Source organism: Rhyacophila brunnea, unplaced genomic scaffold (genome assembly GCF_057557595.1).
Source record: "Rhyacophila brunnea isolate RB1 unplaced genomic scaffold, BYU_Rbru_1.0 scaffold_10, whole genome shotgun sequence".
NCBI classification, from domain to species: domain Eukaryota; kingdom Metazoa; phylum Arthropoda; class Insecta; order Trichoptera; family Rhyacophilidae; genus Rhyacophila; species Rhyacophila brunnea.
In genome coordinates, this window is record NW_028232752.1 from 29,728,726 (window position 1) to 29,752,490 (window position 23,765).

General features: G+C 33.3%; 1 long non-coding RNA gene across 1 annotated transcript in view; it reads left to right on the forward strand.

The window, feature by feature from the left end:
- Positions 1 to 23,765, forward strand: part of LOC147079073 (uncharacterized) — a 60,205-nt gene that overhangs the window by 34,744 nt on the left and 1,696 nt on the right. Inside the window, exon 2 of the long non-coding RNA XR_015071391.1 lies at positions 4,378 to 4,454. This is a non-coding gene — a long non-coding RNA (uncharacterized LOC147079073). The remainder of the gene's footprint in view (positions 1 to 4,377; positions 4,455 to 23,765) is intronic.

Consider the following 23,765-nt stretch of genomic DNA (forward strand, 5'->3'; position numbering starts at 1 on the left):
CTATCGAGGGTAGTATATCATATTTATATATTGAGATCAATTGCTACAATAAGTTAATCGTCTGAACTGCCAAAACGTGCTATGTTTTAACAGCACCTCTCTTGGCTGTGTTAAGTTTTAGAGCGAGATAGAATGTTTTGACAGTTTAGACGACTAACTTTATGTAACAATTATAATACCCCAATATATAAATATGATAAACTACCCTCGATATCCGCCGATAGCAGTTTTGTGTATCGAATAGATGCGCAGAAGTGGAGTGGGCGGTTATTTTATGTACATTAATCTGTCTTCATTATTCTTGACCTTCCAAAAATAATGAAAACATTTTTCTAGCATAGAAAATACAAATTTATATTACGAGTTATAGTGAATAATCCACTGTACCCCGTGATTCGTTGTGACCCACTCTCCCCTACATAATCTTAAGTTTTTCGAATTTCACCGAATTGAGAGTGTTGTTAAATTTGCAGATTTTTTCTCGACCATGGAATTCATGTATATTTAAATTTTATTTGTAAAAAGGCGTTAAAATGTAGAAAAACGTAAACTTTTGCGAAATGCGATTAAAGTTCGCGGGCCTTAGAAATACTTGGCGGGCCGTAGTTTGCCCGGGCCCGCTGTAGGGTAGAGGAAGGATGTGGACCGCTGGTCTACAACAATAATATGACGAAGAATACTGAATAGTATCGTGATAGATTTGTTAACGAAAGAGGAAAGAATGAGAAGATCTCACGGTGACAACCCAAACATATATCACGATAACAAACAACCGTGAAAGTCTCGAAACATTAGGTATATTACCTTACTACTTTCAGAATCGTGATTTCTAGTTGAATACCGTGGCAAACAGTATGTAGGTAGAACTACCAGTAACTAGTAATCGACAAGCCAGCCTTGTATAGTACAATAATTAAAGTAGGTACAACCTAACGATTTTACAATAGTTATGTGCGGAATCAAGATTGTTGTACGTTTGGCAACACTGTGTATACAGTAGAACCTCGATATAACGGACTAATGCGGGTGAGGGGGTGTCCGTTTAATCCGAAAGTCTGTTATATAAAAACACGTACAAAATCCTTTTTATTCGTCTTCAGATGATAATATATCCAGACACACCTATTGTGGAGTGACGTTAATGTTCGATGTCGACGGATTTACTTTTGGTATTCTTGTTTTGTTAAAAGAATAAAGTTTTGTTTGCAGTTTTGAAGTCTGCTGTTTTTTACGAAATTTCGAAAATGCGTGTAATAATAGTTGAATTTCGTTATCTGACGAATAGTCAATAAATGTTATTAGATCGACGAGATGCGATGTTATCACTGATAACTTTGTTTTTGGGGGTGTTGTTTCTTCTTCCCCACTATCTTTCATCCTTCATTTTCAAGATCATAACTTCATCTGCTTCTAACCATTGTAAACGTATTGAATGGTAATAAATGCATCCATTCACTTCGAGTAAATAAATTATACTGATGTGCAGCTGTGCGAATTAGCGGCTAGCGTTGCAAGTAGTGCTACGTTTGGTCTACGAGCAGGCCTGCGATTTCCTAACTATCGACTCGTGTGTCACCCGACGACATGACGTAAGCCAATACACGGTCGAGGCAGGCCGCCCAACGCACACGGCTCACCATATATATTATTATGCTGAAACACCTATTTGTGTATGGGGACAATGGATAACGCCAGTGTTTGAGTAGCGTTAATTTCTCGAATGCTATTATCACTCCGGTAGTACGTCACAATGTTGTCATATGACGTCATGTCGACCGGGCAACTTCAATTCGCAAGTTATAACATAAGGCCCCAGGTCGGCATTATGAATCGAATTCGCGTGCGAGAGGTATGCCATGATAATCATGCACAGAACATTTTTTCAAGCAGTGACACTTGCATTTAAACATGCATAGCATTCACAGGATGTTTTTTTATCATGTTCACATTAGGCGGCCACAGACGGACAGTTCTCGTAACAGGTTGAACATGGCACAGACAATCTGTTCAAGAACTGTACGTTAGTGGCCACACCACAGATCAGTTTAACTACCCCATTTAAATCTGTCGAACTGTCAACAGACGTGCCCATATACGTACAGTTATTGTCCGTGGCAGAGCAAGTGTCAAAAACTATGGAGGTTATGTTCGCGGAGATAATACACAGGGGTATTGTTTAAATTAGTTTTAGGTAGGGTATACTTGAACGATGATACACGAATAACTTAACTTTGAATTTATTATGGTTATAATTGTTTTTATTAGAAACAAATTGACATAAATACACACCTATGACGTTGGTAAAATAAATCATGATTTCGCTAGTGGATTGTGTATTTTATCACATTATGACACTTTTCGACCTTTCAGATATGTGCCATGTTCAAACTGCCAGCGACCCCCCACTCCCGTGTTTTTGTAAAACTGTTGGAATTTCAACTAGCCGAAAGTTCTCGACTGACATTAGATGGCGGTAACGTAAAGTAGAATATACCGCACGATACAACTACGGCTGGTGTTGCTTGTTATAAAATACAAATTCATTTATTATTAAAAATATAATAATATTATGTACGCGGAGATCGCAAATATTATATTTTATTTATGTTTACGAGAGTAAAACAAAGTAATAGTTATTTATGTAAACATATTATTTTATACAATATAATATAAATGTTAAAATTTTAGAGAGCATTAAAAATATTAAGTTATTGTGAAAATATAGACTAATTTTATTTATTGTATGTAGTGAATATTACAAATTATTAATTTAAGACGTTCACAACATAAATTAATATACCTAATTGTGAATGACAATGTCGCTAAATCTAAATAAAATCTAAGTATATATTTTAATAATATCATAGTAATTAATTATTATACTGATGATTGATGTAAATATAATTTTGTGGCTTATTGTATATAAAATCAATACCTTTATAAATATTACCGTTTTCTTACTTAATTAATACTGTCCATTAAAGGGAATAATTTATTCAAAAGAAAAGATTATATTTTATATTTACACGAATGTGTATAATATTGTTTCGGTGAATCGATAAAATACACAATCCACTAGCGAAATCATGATTCATTTTACCAACGTCATAGGTGTGTATTTATGTCAATTTGTTTCTAATAAAAACAATTATAACCATAATAAATTCAAAGTTAAATTATTCGTGTATCATCGTTCAAGTATACCCTACCTAAAACTAATTTAAACAATACCCCTGTGTATTATCTCCGCGAACATAACCTCCATAGTTTTTGACACTTGCTCTGCCACGGACAATAACTGTACGTATATGGGCACGTCTGTTGACAGTTCGACAGATTTAAATGGGGTAGTTAAACTGATCTGTGGTGTGTCCACTAACGTACAGTTATTGAACAGTTATTGTCTGTGCCATGTTCAAACTGCTACGAGAACTGTCCGTCTATGGGGGCCTTATGGGCGCAGCAGATTATCTACCAAAGATAACTGTATGGTTATTAACTGGCATGTTCAACCTGTTACGAGAACTGTCCGTCTGTGGCCGGCAATTGACAGGATTTTGTCCGTTATATCGAGGTGCTACTGTACTTTCATATTGTATTGCTAAAAAAGTTGACTCAACTATACTGAAGTATGTATGTTTATTTTGTGGGATCATAAAAAATACTAAGTAACTACCCATTGATAACGATATTAAATTTAAGAAGATAACACTGACCAGTTGGTTCTCAAATTGCACCATAAGATAACCACAAAGTGTAAATTGAAGCGTTGTAGTTTTATCAATATTATGAAAATGAAAACTTTGAAGATACAGCCAAATAGTTTTAACTATAACTAGAGGAAATGCACAGTACCAACTTGAAAGAAATGTCACAGTTTTTATTGTGTGTTACATTGGTAACCATAAAAATAGTATTCTTTACGTTGATGGATTCTGAGTTCGCTGGTGAAAACTATTCGTAAGTACTTTCTGATTGCAGATAAAATAGTGCGGGCGGACCTACGCGTTGAATTTTTCACATGTGTACGAAATTTCGTTTACATTATAATAATATCTCCCTTCGCCGTAATTAATATACTTAATAGGTATTCTGATTAATTGTCAATCGTATGCTGTATTTTTTTTTATAAAGTACTATAAAATCATATATTGGTCGGTACCAGACTATAAAGTAAATTTTCCGTATAATTTCATTAGTTTTTGTCTATTTCCGGGATTAAAATTCTGTGCGGAATTTCAATTCATTGTCATCAACCGTTTTATATAAAATATGTTTGTAAATGCTATATATTATTATATTACAATATTAAACAGTAGAACTAGTCCTTTTGGAAGCTATATTATAATAATATATGATTTTCTTTTATTTTCGCAGGACTATATAACAAGACCCTCTCTTCCGTAGTGTAATTTGACGCATTCTGTGATCTTGCAGACAACACACCGTTATTTGTAAGTATTTTTTTTCCATTTTTTATACCAGCTTTTTTCGACTTCACACAACAAATTTATACATTGCATCTACGATATCATTTCTTTAAATACCTACATTGTTTATGATAATATGTAAGTACCTATGTACCAACTAGGACTCGGGGATGGCGGACCTTTGGCACGTGAGATGATTTTGCATGTCACGCGTTTGAAGAGAAAAAAAATACCTATAATAATAATAAATGATAGATCGCAATGTATACAAAATAGCAGGCAATAATTACTCTTCAAGGATAAGGATTACGTTTAATGTATAATTGCATAGGTCTGTCCTTAGACTTTATGCATCACATATAATATTATCACACTAACCTCATCAGGCGGTGGAGGATGCCGCGCCGCGAATCTCTAATTTTGACCGTTTTTCGATGCTTGAGACCACTGTAGCGAGAGAATGCTCATCTGATCGGAGCAATGCTCGTGTCAATTTGTGCGATAACAACCAAACTATTTAATACATTAACAAACAATTTCATTTCTACCCACAAAAATGACTGCACCAAATAAGAAACAAAAACTTAATGAAGCTGGTAGTAGTAATTATGGCAGACAGTTTCAAAATTGGTGGACCGAAATGTATGGCGTAATTGAAAAAAGTGATAAAGCTATACGTGTGGTATGTTCTGTGAGTGGTATCATCATTTTTAATAGGATTTTTAAAAACTATTTTTTCCTCATTAAAAACTGCACAGCACGTCAGACAGTTGAAAAATAATATTTGGGATTTTTTGGCACGCGTACATAAAAAGGTTCTCCATCCCTGTAACTAGGTACTGATTATATTTCATTTAAAGGTGACGTTTCCCAGTTTCAATTTCATACGGGTACGATCCTCACAAGCGTCGTTATGCCTACTAGTCTTGCATTTTCCTTGGTGATGCCAATTACGGATTGCAATACCCAATGAAAATACCAATACCGGTATTTCCTATTGTATTCGTGAAATATATGAAAAAAATAGAAGTATCCCCCAATAAATATAGATATAAACACATCTTTAAAACACTATTATTTCATAGAAAACATGTCTAAATACGTACCTACCAGTAGCGAAGGGTGGAGGTAGGCTGTCGAGATCCGCCATAAATAGTGCATATAAAACTATAGAAACTACTAACCGACTACTAAACTTATAGAACCAGTTTCTAAAAATCAATTAAACCCCACCTAATCTAAACCATAATAGTTTTTGAATACTTTGGGTAATACGACAAAATTGTGTACACTTCTCATTCATAATTATTATTTTTTTTCGTTGGATGAAGTATACATATTACACATATTGTTGGTTCATTTTTATAAATTCATTATGCCTGCCTAAACCAAACTATAATAGATATAAAATATTATTCTATCTATAATTTAAATGTATGATTTAATTGCATAATTTTAGATATTTTATAGATAGACGAGTATTTTTTGACTATTATTTATTATGGCTTGGTTTCTCATGGTTTAATTGTATTTTAAAAACTAATCAACACCGTATGTAAATTGTAGTCTTATTTCAATGAAAACAAATACGTTTGACTTGATCTTAACAGCCTACCTCCACCCTTCGCCACTGGTACTGGTACCTACCTACATATTATAATATGTCATAGATGTTAATATTTAACCTTTAAAATTAGGTAAAGGTAAGAGATGGTAGACATGTTGATGTTTACAAATATTTGGTAGTTGAATGATTGGCACTTTCTTCTTCGAATGATCTTTCAATAAATTTATATTATGAAATGTTCTTAGATATTGTGTATGTTCCCCACTGATAATTCCACCTAATGTTTTATTCGTTTATTGCACTTTTTACACTTCCACGTCGAATGGAAGTAAACCAAACATCGCGTAATCCGACAAAAAATTACAGTTCTGTTGAACCTTTTTTGTTAGTTAATACATTTTGTTTCCACTGATTTTTAAAATCGGTATTTCGGTATCGAAAAATACTGAGATACCTGTATTGCAATCCCTAATGACAGTATCACATAGGTAGAGTATAACTTTGCACTTTTTTGTACTCTTTACTATACTGATACGTCTGTTTGCCTGATTACCTCGCATACAATTAGATCAAATGATATTCACTCTTGTATTAATATATGTTGTAATAAATAAATAGATCATAGAGGTGAAATAGATGGAAAATAATGTCAAAAAATATTTTTAGAATAGTTACATTCCATCATTTTCATCCTAGAGCCGGAGTGCAAAGTTATGAAGCGTACACTCTAGCTCCACAGAACGCTTTCACGTCAACGACACAGTGTAGGCAGCAAAATTTATGCAGTCAATTAGTGCTACCAGACTTTTGGAAAGGGGTGCTTACCAGAATTTCATACAAACGTCCGCCCCTAGCTCTTGAAATTATAGGCATCTGTAGTATCCTCCAAGTGTGTATAGTCCTCATTCTTCTAGATTTACGTTTATCTAATTCATATTTCGCATTAATTCGTTGTACATTAAATTGTAACTTATTCTGGTATATTATTAGTTATTTATTACCCTATTATTATTTTTTGTAAGCTGGTAAGTTAAACGTTTAATTTGTTAAGTATTTTATTCAATCTTACAACGTCGTTCATTTATATCAAAATTTTATGTTTCTTATCGGTGTAAACACTGTAAACTGTAAGTAAATAAAAAAAATCGCAAAAATAAAAAAATCAGTATTAAATTAAATGTATTTTAATAAGCATGTGAACTCAGTTGGTTGTTGCACTGATAAGTGTGTAGCTGCTCATACAAAAAATGTTATGTTATTTTATTATTAATCATTTTACAGTATTTATATAGTAATATGTTCCTAATCATTTGAAGTGATTCACTGAGTTCACTAGTGATAACCGAATAATATTAAATAAAATTAATCATTCGGCTAATGTCGCCAGTTTGCAGTGTATTTTTAATATTTGTTTTGCTCTGGTAATTATTGTGTTGATAGTGCGATATTATTAATTATAATGGACAGTGGGTAATATAAGAATAAGTATTTAATATTTTTTTGCTCTATATCCAGTGTTATATTGTTATATCATGTTCTGTGTAATGCCGGGTCCACACTGGCAACATGTCGCCGGCAACCTCATTAAATTTTACGATAATTATCATAATTGCTTAAGAAGTATTACGATAATTATCATACTTATCGTAAAATTTAACGAGGTTGCCGGCGACATGTTGCCAGTGTGGACCAGGCATAACAATGAATTAATTAAAGGTGCCAAGGGTGGCCACAAAGTATTACTCATTCACTGCGGACCTGTTAATCACTATTTAATGTAATGATAATTATCGTAAAATTTAATGAGGTTGCCAGCAAATTGTTGCCAATGTAGACCTTGCCTTTGCCTAATGCCTTTTTTATCGCGCTTTTACATGTTGCTACACTACAGTGTGTACATAAATGTATATAGTACACCCATAGAGAATCGAAATATTATAGTGGACACGTTAGTAGAATAGGTGTTATACATGGACGCATATTTGTAATATGCAACCCCTCAGTGCAATCTAGGTAGAGTTCGTTTGTCAACAGAAACGCATAGAAAATAATATTACCCCAAAAAGTATAAGTATCATATTTATGAACGTTATTAACACAGATAAAAATGCATTTATTGCTTCGTAATTAATTAATTTAATCATATAATTCTATCTCTTTTCTGAGAAATTTAAGGCTATTTGTGGTGTGGTGAAACGGTAGATTTAACGCTGTGCCCCAGAGACGTATTTTGGGGAACGGGACGACTGACCTCCGGACAATTGGACGCCGCACTGTCGTAGACACGTGTAGACGAGGTATTTTAATCAGTTTCGATCTACTACTTAGTAGTTTGAATTCATTTTACTCTTAACATAATGTATTCTTAATCGCGGATTGAGAATTACCATGCCTAAGGCTTTATATTAAATAAAAAACTCCTTTTTCGTTGGAACTTAAACATATGCACGATTAAATCATTGTTTATGTCTGCATATTTACATTCTTACCAACTATTAAATCATAATATAATCATTGATGTATAAATAATAATATTGAATATTTTTTTAAAGTACCTATAAGTACCTAACGTCTATTTATTTTCGAATTCCGTGGCGTCCAGTTGTCCGGTGCCAAATCGTCCTAGATCCGTATTTTGCAACCTCGATGTCTATTAAAATGCTATATCTGGCAAGAAAAACGCCAAGTTGGCAACAGTGTTTCAGATATTTATGAGAATTGTCGTTTACAAGTTATGTTATTTAATGGTTTAGATCAGTGATACACAATCTATTTGATGCAAGTGTTGAAAAATAATGATATATTTAATTAAATAATATTATAGGTGCTACACTAGACATTCGTTTTAATTATTTTTAATTTAATAGTTACATATTATCAGATACCAATATTTAGCCGCCTGCCGCCCACGTGCCGCGGGTTGTTCATCGCTGGTTTAGACTTTACGTCCATTAGTAGTTACTTGCCTGTCAATTGATCTCATTGTTTTTTGTAGCATTTGGGATTGATGACTATTTTTTGTATACTGGATGTTTTGTATGATCAAAGGGGACCAAATTAATGTAAACATATCTTTATAATTCTATTTCATTCTGATTATAACAACCGGTACGCAACTCATCGCAAAGTTCAACAGCTGATTGTCTTACACGATTATGTACAGTAGGTACACCCTTGCTACATAGGTACCAGTATGAAAATTATGCAGTCGTAAGTGTCCATCTTGTTTTTTTTTAATAATCCTATCACGTTTCGTTCGCTTGGACATTCCTGTTGATAGGCATTTAAAAGAATTTTAATGCATTAATGGACATTGAATGTTTTCATTTCGAACACGATCTAGACGCGAATGTTTGCAACTTCCTAGGCTGATATTGTTACTCATTTATTTAATATAATTTTCTTGGTAAAATTGTTATTTGTCACCATACCATCTGTGTCAATTTCAAGTAAGTTATTTTATACAATGCGTTTATCGTTTGGTATGTAATTACTAATTAGTAATTACAATTGATAAATTATTATCCACCAAAGAAACGCCGATTCTCTTGACAAGACTCTTGACATCACTCCTTTCCGTTCGTGCGCCGATGTCATACATACCTATGTACTAAATTGGAGCCCGCAATTTCTAATCAATTATTGTGAAATTAACTAAACTTAGTTAAATGACTGATAAGATAAGTAATAATTGGAAATTTGCAATAAATATGAATGAAATGTTTAAAGCTTTATTATTTGTTACAATTCAAAGAAATAGGTGAGTAATTCGAATAATACATAGCTCTGAAATACTTTTTATGAATGGATATTGTGAAAATTATAATCTCTATTGCATACATTATACAAATAAATAATTGATACAAATTAACTCTTATCATCCGACAAGGACGCGTCCTCAAATCTCAATCCAAAATTTTGATCCCGGGATTGGCGATTTTCGATATTAATATAATATAATATACAAATAGAATTGATAAAATCGGTCAGAAATGTCTAGTATAATTTACACTATTTAAATTGAAGACATTTATTTTTAATATTGTGTACGTGCGTTTAATCTTGGAAATACATAAGTTTAATGAACTAAAAAATATTGTACTTAATATAATTAAATAATAATGTGAAAGTAAAACAGTTTTATTTATTTATTTAAGAAGAGATAACAAATTCAAATACAAGATCAATTAATAAAAAATAACTTATTGTGTTGACGATAAATACAAAACATATTATATTAAGGCCACGTCCGCCCCTTAGCTGCGGCGCCAATTCACAAACATTCCGAGATTCTAACAATTGCAAGTCATGCATGAGAAAATTAAAACATGCATTCATAAAATTCGGCGTACTAAAAGTGCTTGTCTGCAGGCCCGTGGCACTGGCAGTTAGACGCTGTTCACGTGCCAGTACGTTAATGGCGTCTAATTTTATATAAGTACGTTATTTATTATCCGCGAGCATCCGGCGATTCCCCCTGTCACATATTGTGCAGGTACATACACGCCGTCACTGACGTTATTATCATTTTGTACACATACCAATTATTGATTGTGATTGATAAAAAAATAAATCCCGAAAGTTTCGAGATTATGTTTACTAATCCCTGGACTCATAGGTATCGAAAATTGTTCGGGATCCGGGGATTTTATTACCTACTCACGATCTATTTAATATATACGCGAGGAAATATGATGAAAGCACTAGGTCAGGTAGTTCATAAATGATAACTAGAAAGGAGGAATCGTTATTGGTGGTAAATATGTTTCTAATCTCTGTTTTCCGATGATTCTAACTTGATCGTCAAGTCCCAGGAAGAAATTGTCCATGTCCATATATTACCTATATTAATAGTGGAAATAAAAAGTAGTATGGTGGGCTTCGAGATAAACAACCTGATTAATGATCACTGACAGGTCGAACGGGCCAGCAATAGAAAACATAGCACCGAGCGGTCTGGAAATCCTCCCATCACTTAACTAAAATCAATCGACAAATTGGAATGGCAAAATCAGTCATAAGTTAACAATCAATAAAGAACTTCTATTGCAATAACTAGTCTTCTCCTTATGACTTTATGGTATTGAAACTTTTTTTATATCTCTGTAAGATATCACGATACATAAGTAAACGCAAAACTACAATAAAACAACAAATATAATTTGTCATATTGATTAACAGTATATTGGTTCGGATGCAACGATTTTTTGAATAATTTTGTTCTAAAACATCGGTTAGTAATCAAAAGCAATAGTAATATACCTACTTTGATTTAAGAAACAAAAATCGATTGCCAAAGTAGCTGATTTGGAAGGAACGCTGATGGGTAGGTACAGTAATTGACCAATAGTTAAAGTTTGTTCGCTATTAGTATGTCACGCCGTAGCATAATGGTAATGCGACGGATGAGGCGTATACTCGGGAGATACAGGGTTCGATTCCCCGTCGGGGTGACTTACTTTTTTCAAAAAAAAAAGATTTTTTCTATTGGTTATTATATACTCTATCAGAAAGTGTTTTTTTCAAAATAATATATATAAAAGAGTTTTATATTTACCTATATGTCCTATATGAATTAGGTTTTTAATTATTGCGTATTTTTTATTCCATCCATTCCATTCTTCATTTAATTAAGTACATACAATTTACCATTTAGTGTATTAACTGTTTTGAAAAAATGCAAAATTGTAGTATTTTGTGGCGTACCTACTTTTTTATATCGTACATAGTACGCAGAGCAAATTATAGTACAAATATGTACTATAACTTTACTATAGTGCGATCGGCATGACTGTTGTATCTTATCGTGAGAGTATGCAAGCTTTGCACCTGCATTTTCAAGTAGATTGTTCAATCACTCAGTGCTACCCAAACTTTATGAATCACGACAATTTTTTATGAGATAGAATTTGCCGAACCACCAAACTGCTTACAGCTTAGGTAGGTACCTAGTTTAAACGAACACATATTTTTTATTGAAAAGTTGTCTGTCAGGTACAGTATTACAAGGAAAATTTAACAGCAAACTTTAATTAAAAATCGATAAAATAAAAACGAGCAGTGACTGTTTATGGTATATGGGGGCGCGAGACGCTGGCGAAAAAAAATCCTTCGATTGATTTTTTACCAAATTTTTTGTTTTATTGTTTATAGGTACTTAATTTGTGAAAGTTTGAGATCTTCAAGTACTTTATAACCGCTACTGTAATATATAATATATTATTTGAGTTTCTTCGAGTATATATAACAGTTTATAAATAACTCTCATTTTTCAATTTTATCCTCCTTTGTGGGGGCCATTATTAGATGCAATACATTTAACAACGATATTTTTTTTTAATTTCAATGTATTTTCGCGACTTGCCATATATAGCAGTTTGCGACTCATGCCATTGATTGGGAAACACTGGACTCCAGTGTACGTATAGAAATAAAAACTATTAATATTTGCATTGTAAATTGTTATGGCCTTGGAGTGTTGGCAATTTTGTTCTATCTGCACATGATATGTTGTTATAAAAAATATAATCTATAATCTTTCATAATGCATTTTGATCCCTATTATTAATAAAAATGTCATTGAAAATATAAACTACATGATCCATGTAACTGATGGTCTATCTATAATCTTCGATATCCTACATTGTCTATTATCTGTCTTATTTTATTACAATATCAATTATAAATTTCAATTTATTGTGCAGTTCGAAGAAAAATAAATATGTAACAGTACAACTCAGCATTGAATGTTGAATTGCGTGGATGATTAAATTCTACGAATCACTATTCCTGTAATTCGTGTTTCTAGTTTTTTTTAATTCGTCGCGGATGATCTCAGTAACTACTTGAAGGATACTAATCTTGGGCATATTATAAATTCATACCATCTTCGGTCCATACGTTCAACCAATATCAACTGATGCGTGTTGTTTATACAGTAATTTTATTACGTCATTTTGCCCGAACATTTTTTTTAATACTATGAATTTAATCTGCTCAATTTTTTTGATTATACATGCACAGCAACGGCGTGCTGATCCTGTTATGTTCACGTGTGCCGGTTAGATAGAACATGGCGTATGCAAGTAAAGTAGGTACCCAATGTGGGATATAATTTTGATTCAATCAATATTAAAATTAACACGATTGCTTGGTAAAATACTTCCGCCGCTGTCTTCAGGGTGATTGGTTTTCTAATCGGAGATCAAAAATAGGTATGTGGTTACTGATGATGATGGAAGCTCCCATTCCCACTATCCACATCACGATTTGGGAACACTGCACTGATGGCTGGGGAGAGAATTGTGATTAACGGCGTAGATTTTGGAGGGGAGGAGGGCTTGCCATTATTACCTGCGTGCAAATATTAAACTTCCCTATTCTTGAAATTGATTGAGACACATACACCTAACATAACAATGTGCTGTTTACTATTATACCTTACCATACCTAAAAAAACGACGTTCGCTGGGTATGTAATGCACACTTTTAGACTTAACACAGTTCTGTTATTAATTAATTAGCCGATTTTTTAAAACATTAAATTCTTACCGGTTATCGATTTTGCATTATGTATAATATGAATATTGTATTTTATTTTATTTTTGCTCATTCAATAAAACTTGTTATGCGCCCGGAAAGGCTGCCCACTCGGCCAAATCTTTTTTCGCTCCTCTGTTTGACAATAATTTGATGATTTGGTCATCCTTTGGCCACATATTCGTCAATACAATAAATAATCTTATCTCACTGGGAAAATTAATGGGTTGCAGACTCATTCAGAACGATTATTATTGACTATATAAAACCTTGCATTGACTGAATTTTCAGTAAATATGATACTTTGCGGCTGGAAAAATATGACAAGGAAGTGTATGTATTGCAATTTGGTTACTGTTTAATAAAAAAGACTCAGATAAAAATATGTAGAGTGTAATAAAACTAATAAATAATAATTGTTTGCTAGTTGCTTATATCCGGGTTATATCAAATAAATGAATGATTACTTGTAGTGCAGGATCCCATAGACTTTTCGTATACATAATATGCGGAACGCATTCTGACAATTGGAATAGGTTCTAGGGGTCACCAAGATATATAATGTCGATGATGCCAGGCGATATTAGTGGTCAAATTTTTTTTATTGAGGTTTTAATTTTTTTTCTTATAACCCACCAAAAATTGTTCTAAGTTATTCAATAAAACCAAGACCGAATCAGGGATTGATTGAAATTGCAATAATTGTACCATGCCATCGGCATGGTCGTAGAACGGTTCGTCCCATTTGAAAAAATAAAAATAGCGGGTAGTGCAATGTGTTCAAAATTATCGATTCTTAGGATCCTCCTTGGCTTAAATTATTTTATTTAGTAGCATTTGTGTATAGAATCACCCAGATTGCTTTCTTTACCATATTATATGTATATGACATTTGTTTTAGTATTATGGTTAATACAGAAACAGTGTAGGTTGCACATGTAGGTAGGTGAATAAATGAAATAAAAACTAACCACACTAAGTACACATTTATTAAAAAAAAGAAACAAGTCAAGTGTTCAAACTGCTTTAAGTATCATGATCACAGTTTTTACAAACACTACTTACACATTTGCACAATGATATACATGTCAAAGCCGATTTCTTCTCGACCATCTCGTCAATAAGTTTTGTTCAGGATGCACTTTCAGCTTTAGGAAATGAATTGTTGGAAACCACAGCAGTTTCAAGACCTGGAAAAAGTTTGCACTTACTTAATATGTAAACAAAAAACAACAGCGGATGAACTTCGATATACATTTATTTCCCAAAATATTGGATTTAGTTTAAATTTGTCAAGAGTGATATGCACATATTATGATTCATTGTATTTACACTGTGTAAAGGCTTCAGCACAAGTTTATTTATGGAAAAGCTCATCTGATCCACTATTTGTAATTCTAACTGCCGTGCACTATCATGTAGTTATAAGAAATCGGCTTTGACATGTATATCATTGTGCAAATGTGTAAGTAGTGTTTGTAAAAACTGTGATCATGATACTTAAAGCAGTTTGAACACTTGACTTGTTTCTTTTTTTTAATAAATGTGTACTTAGTGTGGTTAGTTTTTATTTCATTTATTCACCTACCTACATGTGCAACCTACACTGTTTCTGTATTAACCATAATACTAAAACAAATGTCATATACATATAATATGGTAAAGAAAGCAATCTGGGTGATTCTATACACAAATGCTACTAAATAAAATAATTGAAGCCAAGGAGGATCCTAAGAATCGATAATTTTGAACACATTGCACTACCCGCTATTTTTATTTTTTCAAATGGGACGAACCGTTCTACGACCATGCCGATGGCATGGTACAATTAGTGCATTATCAATCAATCCCTGATTCGGTCTTGGTTTTATTGAAGAACTCAGAACAATTTTTGGTGGGTTATAAGAAAAAAAATTAAAACCTTCAATAAAAACAAATTGACCACTAATATCGCCTGGCAACATCGACATTATATATATTGGTGACCCCTAGAACCTATTCCAATTGTCAGAATGCGTTCCGCATATTATGTATACGACAAGTCTATGGGATCCTGCACTATTGCTTGTATTAATATGTTTTCCGCCTGTCACATATTATTTTTTCTATATTATTATTATCCTCTGTGACTGATCCTGTTGGTTGACCTAAATAAAAGTATTATTTTGGATGTGTCGATATCTAATGACTAATGATTATGAATGAAATTGCACGTAACTCATTGGTTCCTTGTCAATAGAAATGACAATTTCTACTTCCATAATCGATGTCAATTAATAGCGACTGTATGCATTATTCGTAGGAACTATGCCACTAGGTCAAATACCAGGGCTATTAACTGGCGGCTAATACCAATATTAACACTAGTGGACTCGGGAAATAGTCAAGGGGTGGCTAGAAAATTTTAAACTCTACTCAAAAATACAAGTTTATATTATTAAAATAACTCTTTTTATTTTACCTATCAACTGCAAGAACAATTGTTTTGCTGAGTTTCAAAACCCGCTATAACACTTTTTCATTATGTTGAAAAAATCAATAAAAACTTTTTGAACTAAAAAGGTTTTTGAATGTTTCAGTAGTGTTATAGCGGGAATTGATAGACGCATTGATTTTGTTTCATAAATGACAGTTAATCGTAGCGGATTTTGAAAGAGGCGATAAAATTTTCATGTAGAGATTTTAATAACGAATCCATCGATATATATGTATATATCTTAATTATTTCAAAAAAGTGTTATAGCGGGTTTTGAAATTTAGCGACACAATAATTATTAAGTAGTAGTAAAAGTAAACTAAGTAAACTATTACTAGTATCAAAAATCGCGATACCAGACACCAACACAAATTTTGTCATTAACAGCGAACCAATCGAACGTGTGACCCATTATAAATATTTAGGTACATGGGTCAATGAGAAATGGGACCAGTCAGGAAATAAAAACTAGAACTGAGATCGCAAAGAGTGCCTTTCTCAAAATGAGATGCCTCCTTAGCAATCGAGACCTTAACCTAGGTCTGAGACTGCGTGTGGTACCTACGTTGTTATGTTCTCTCAATTCTTTTCTATGGTATGGAAGTATGGACGCTAAACCAAGAGATGTCACGGAGACTTGAAGCTTTCGAGATGTGGCTGTATAGACGCATCCTCAAAATTCCTTGGACTCACCTGGTGACAAATGTTGAAGTTCTCAATCGAACGGGGAAGGACTGAGAAGTTCTACGTAGTATCAAAACCAGGAAACTACAGTACCTCGGTCACATCATGAGAGGACAAAAATACAGTATTCCCCAACTTGTCATTCAAGGTAAAATGGTAAGCGTAGCAGAGGACGGCGCCGAATTTCGTGGCTTAAGAACCTCCGTGATTGGTACGAGTGCAGCTCAACTGAACTGATCCGGGTAGCAGACGACAAAGCTAAGATCGCCTTGATGGTGGCCGACCTCCTCTAGGGGATGGCACAATAAAAAGAAGAAGTATACAATATCTTGGATTTAAATAAAAAATAACATTATGTAATAGGTACTTATATCACTTAGCTTAATAATTAAACTAAGTGGAATACGTACTACTATTGTTATTGTGTTTTATTTTAATGAATACAATGCATTTCCTTCAAGAATTGACAGTTTACAGTGTTTACACCATACTAAATGAGATTGTATAAATTGTTAGTCGATAAATTAAACAATTTCACTTAAATGCATAATTTGGATGTTTATTGTCAATTGACGGTTTCATTAGTAGGTACTTAATTAAACGTATCAAATAATTCTATAGAAATTTAGTCGAAAAAGAAAGTGAAGAATTTAAGTTCTAAGGCTGTTGAGGCACGGTCTAAAAAGATCGTGGCTGGCGATGCGCGGATTGCGGGTCGCGGGTGCAAATGACGCATGCCAAACGAAATATAATTTGTCATATAAATCCAACATACGTCCATTTTATGTTCTGTTTATTGTTGTATTAGTAACAATAATAATATATTCATTGACGTGTTTTCTTTTTAAATTAAATGGGTAACATTTTTAGTCATCTTTACACGATTTAAGAATTAATACGCCCGTCGCCATCACGAAACAAAGTGACGTGTTTCCAGCTCGACGTTCTCTCTCAGAATGCGAGCGAGTCCAAAATTTCGTCGCGCCTATAGTTGAAAATTATTTGCCGTTTCACTGATGTATCACCCGACTCATTAAATTTCATGATCTTCTACGTACAAAACGCCCTTTTCACATAAATAATTATTGTAAATTACCCATTACATTAACGTGCAAAAAGTGTGCACAATATACCAAAACTATTATGGTTTGGTTTAGGCAGGGTTTAATTGATTTTTAAAAACTAGGTAATACCATCTGTAAATTAATGTAGTCTTACTTAAATAAAAACTAAACAAAGTTTAATGTGCACTATTTATGGCGGATCTTAACAGCCTACCTCCACCCTTCGCTACTGGAATCAGGTAGTTTTTTCACAAATTTAACGACATTGAAATAACGCCTACATGAAAGCACAATTTTTATAATGATTATAATAATAATAGTATAGTTTATAATAGTATACTATCGAGATTACAAATAACTGAAATAATCAACCCGTTAGATATTATATTAAGTATATTCATTTTGTTTTCCGTACATTTTTCCACAATGATGTATCTAAGGGCGCAGACACACGGCATTGCACGCGACGTGCGTCGATGCAGGTCTTATTTGATTCCAATTGCATTCGATTAGAATCACACAATTGGAAAAAACAAATTCAATTGGTGATTCTAAAAAGGTGTGTAATGTCGTTTTTCTTGGTATTTCAAATGTAATCAGACTGATGCTCCCATCCCGTAGCACATTTTGAACATTGTCAGTTAGCAAAATGAGGTCACCTCACGCGTATCGCGCTACATCATGAACCGCACTAGTCAGTGAACGTTTATTTTCAATTTTCTGCAGGCCTACTCATTTTCGACTCACATAAAAATCGCGTGTTCTTTGTTTTTAGTGTTTTTTCTCTGGATTTTCTATTAAATTATTATCTATGTCTAGTGTTTACGTCTATTATCTATGGTCTGCTGGTTGGGTTATGGTTAATATATTATCTATGGATGCAATATCAAGTAATTTTAACGTAGGTACGCACACATAGAAACTGTTAACATTTGTTGAAATTACTATGAATAACGAATAATAATTCAAAATAATATTACATTAGAATTGACACTTTTCATAATTGAATTTATAGAGATAGTGATCATTCAAAATATTCTGCGGAATGACGAAACCAAAAACTAAATTTTTTGCCGTACCAGCATGTGACAGCACGTGACGTGATCATAATATAATCGCAGCAATACTTTACCGAATAGCAATCCCTCGCGGACAAGCATTATTATAGATGGATACTTTTGATACTTTTCTTTCCATTTATGATAACCCAACGCTACTGATACCGGGTTTATATCAATTATTTATCTTTCGATATGAGATATCAGCCTGGGACCGATTCAGTTTATGGATTTACTTTGGTCGACGCCAATAGATAACATAAGGCCCGTTCCAGACGGGACACAGGTGTCGCGCTATATAATATAGGGAGGCCTTTGTTTTTTTTTTATTAAGCTACGAAGTCTCAATTGAGTCTTATTTAGCGAGGGAGGCCTTTGTATTCGAATAAAGGGGCCTTCGTATTATGTTTATGAACGCCCCAGAACTAATAAGTCAACGCGTGTCCGGTGCACTTTTTCCTCGGCCGCTACATTCTCGAGCCGCCGATACACTTGTTTTTATTACCGCAGCCAGTTTTATGTTCTATTTTATAACCCGAAATTATGCGTTGACTCATTAGCTCTGGGGCGTTCATAAACATAATACAAAGGCCCCTTTATTCGAATACAAAGGCCTCCTATCGAGCGCGACACCGGTGTCCCGTCTGAAACGGGCCTAACAATACCTAAACATCTGCTACCCACACAGTTGCGTGTTATTAGTTGTGGGTACTATTTGTGGACTTCCGATTGTATGTTTTCGTGTCTGCAACGAACACGTGCCACTGTTATGTATCACATATCGGGTTTTACAGAAAATTAATTCTAATTTATTTATATTTATTGTGCTTATCCAGGTCATATTAAATTATCGCGAAACACTTTATATATTATATTATAACGTAACTATGTACAGCCAGTGTTGTCAATTGTCTTGTACTTATCGCAGGGCTCGAAATGACGGAACGCCGTTCCGGTTCATAAGATCTCCAAAACTATCGCTCCTTCTCGTGGAACAATTCATTTCACCGTCTGAGCTGGATAGGCCATATAACAAAAAACCGAACACACTTATTGTTATCAAATACGTACATACATTTATGTTAATATTTTCGTAAAATTATCAAACGTTCCGGTTCGTAAAATTTTCCATTACTTATCGTAGATAACATAATAAGCTATTTAGCAGGAAAACTGCATAGACTTCTTGAGAATGAAAAAAACACAGCAACTATCGTTTATAGGAAAAAATATTTAAAAAGTGAAGAAAAGCAATCCAAATAAATATTAGGTACCTTTTAAAAATAATGTTAGAGCAGTGATGCACAACATTTGTTTATACGAGGACTAAATTCTATATCAAAAAAATGTTTGCGGCCGTATTTATATGTCGATATAATTATTATATATACGGGAGTTTAGGATCACATGGGGCCATCTACAATAACATAGTTTTGAGATAAACGCAAATAAAGATTTTGCTACTATGAAATTCGGTAAATAAAGCACACTTTACTCAACTATATCTTGTAAACGGATACAGGTAAGTACAACATAGAGCTTTGTGTCACCAATAACTTTGATTACGGCATTATCGAAACCAGGGTTAACTCAAAACATGCATTTTTGTCCTGCGATCCTAAAGCGCGAATCAAATTGATATGCATGTCGCCTACTGTCACGCTGTCGCGGCGACAAATTGTCTATGTTTTCGTCATTTTGCAAAATATTTTGAACGATCACCATCTCTGTAAATTCAATGAAGAATGACACCGATGAAGAGTGCCAACTATAATTTATTAGTAATTTGAATTATTCATGCTAATTTCAATTCATTTTAACAGTTCTACGTATGCGTGCGTTAAAATACTTGCGACATGACATCCATAGATAATATTTTGAACAGAACCCAACCTGCAGACCATAGATAACAGACAACATTCTTATTGAAAATACGTAGTGCCAACCGCTAAAAACAAAAAAAGATGATGATAAAAACGTTCATTAAGTCATGCAGGTGTCGATGCAGTGCAGTTCAACGTGATGTGACCTCATTGTTGTTCTGGTGATTTCGGCAGATTTGGTTAACTGACAATGTTCGTTTAAAGCTTCAAAATGTGCTACGGGATGGGAGCATCAGTCTGTTAACATTTTAAACACCAATAAAAACGACTCCCGTAGCGGCAGCCTACTGTGACGTCACGTGATAGTAGGCGACATGTACCTGAATTTGATCAGAACTTTAATCACTATGTAAGTATATATATTTCGCATGTTAATGCAATACAAACCAATCATTTTACCAAACCCTCTTATTCATTCTTTCACATCAATATCATGAAAAAAATGCTCGCCGTGCCGCAGAATTTATGTGAAAATACAAAGTGGATATACCTATTTATTTATGTTATTTGTTATTCGTTTATGTGTTGAATTATGTTCTTCGTTACTCAAATGACTGAATCAGTCAGAACGAGTCATGGAATATAATTCCTAATCCAGACCAAGTTACATCGGTTCGGTGAACATTGAAAATTGTATAATTCTGTACAAACTATTCGAAAGTTGTGTCAAAGTTGTTTTCAAACATTTATATCTGCATATTAAACATATTGTACAGATGTTCTTGGTCTAGTCCAGACTCTAGGCTTAACGACATAGTCAAATAAGTATGTTCACAATTGACTCATTTTGCATGATTACACTGGCTTCATAATGATATCATGCTGATTTTGGTTTTGAATCTGTTTCTCGCACTATTCATGGTTCTGCTTTCACCTCTACACGGAGATGTAGATTTATGAAAACTTTAAAATGTTTTTGGGTCATGAAACTGCGAGATGACCAATCGCTGTATTCATAAAATCATGAAACGATTATTAGTTATTGGCAGGCTTTATATTTAGCTCGAAACGATGATGAAAAGGTGAAACATCAACACGCTTCAACAAATTTTAATATTGCTCACGGTTGCTGTGGACCGTGTCAAATTTGAATACATACTTAAGTACTTACCTAAAAACAATACTTCATCAACAACGGGAAAAAATAATGACACAGAGACTGACTCGAAGCAGTGATGCCATATTTTTTGATACATTTATAGTAACTACATTTTCAAAAAGTGGTTGTAGGTACCTACATAATATAGATATTTTTCAGATTTTTAATCGTACATAATAATATACATAGTAGGTACGTGGACCGCGATTATAGTAAGTATAAATATATAATAATTATAGTACGGTTGACCATACACTGACTCTGTTTTATACATTGCCCCCCACGATATGATGTCAGTCATTCGGGATATAAATAGGATGTACCTAGTTTTAAAACACCGACAAAATTATATTTAATATCGTTGACATTTAAGTGGATACTTCGATAAAACGTTTAAGAATCATCGGATTTCGACACAGTTTGGCAAAGCAAAATATCAATCGACTGAAAGACTAAATTTAATATATTATTATATTTCCATGAATAGTAGGTACTTAACTAAATATTTTTTTCAAAATTATTCTATTAGATAGATTAGGTGTATAGCTTTGGACTTATTTTATCCGATTGGACATTCTAATCGGGTGCATTTGGAATCATCAAGTAAGACACGATGTCGTGTGTTAACAGGTATTGATTGTAGATAACCGGAAATGCAGTGAAATCCGTGGTATTTTAGATCAAGAAAAATAACGGAAACATCGTTCATTAGCGTTTTTGGCATATTTGAAACTTTTTGAAATGTCCGACACCCGTATAATATATACGTACTGTGCGAAAACATCTTCTTGGCTACGCTTTTAGGCGCTGTTGTCTACTAAATGGGAGGAGCTTGTTAGTTTATAATGGAAGTGCGGTTAAAAATGGGCGGAGCATGTTAGTTCACAGTTTAACACGTAGCCAAGATGTTTTCGCACTATAGTTCTACGTGAAAACAATAGTATTGACTAACGAAGAAACGAATAATCTTGACAGCATACTCACTGTAGTCTCCAGAGTCCAGTATATCCTATCGTATTATAATTATGGTATTTGTACTATAATTTGAGCTGTGTACTTACTATGTATGACATGAAAAAGGTATAAGTAGTATCTATCTACTACAATTTTGACTTTTTTTTGCGAAGTAAAATAAATATTTTGAAATTGATATTTTTTTGACTCTTGTCTTTGATCTGGAATCAAATTTCTTTGATTTGCGTGTAAAAAAATGTTGGGCAGAATGGTTCAAAAAAATAAAAATTCATGGGTATTTTTTCATAAAAAAATGTACTTAGGTACCTACACTTTCAACAACCAAAGACAACGTGTGTATAGTTTTTGTCTACTTATAGGTAACTTTATGGAAAATGTACTATAGAATTGTCTGTTGGGTGCAGTGTTGCCATATTTTTCTAATCTGATTATAGTACAAAGGCGTAAAAATTATAGTATTTCTGTAAAAAATATAGTACAGAAACATTTTTCGGCTCGAATCCTGTAAAATTATAGTATTTTGGAATATTTGGCGTAAAATTATAGTATTTTACATTTTTTGCAGAATCAAAATTATAGTATTGTACTATAATTATAGTACGGTTGGCAACACTGGTTGGGTGGGAAAAAGAATGTAACACTGTCTGTCTCCATATTTCGCAAGGACAATACTTGTATTGAATGAATTTTATTTCGCGGAATATCATTTGAGTCATTATTTTTCTGCCAACTTAACCACATAAAGTTTTATGTTATTAAAAAAATAACGGACTTGTATACTATGATCGCGATAATAAATTATTGTTATCTTTGTAAAAATGTAAACAGTGGAAAGTGTTTTGAAAATATTAAATAGAGGAATTTGCATGGGTGGCAAAGTTACGTTAATCGTCTTCAAAGTAAAGTTAAATAAATGCAATTGGCTATAAATAATTATACATAATTGTTTTTAACATTTTGTAAATGCTACATTACCCCCTAATGTCCACT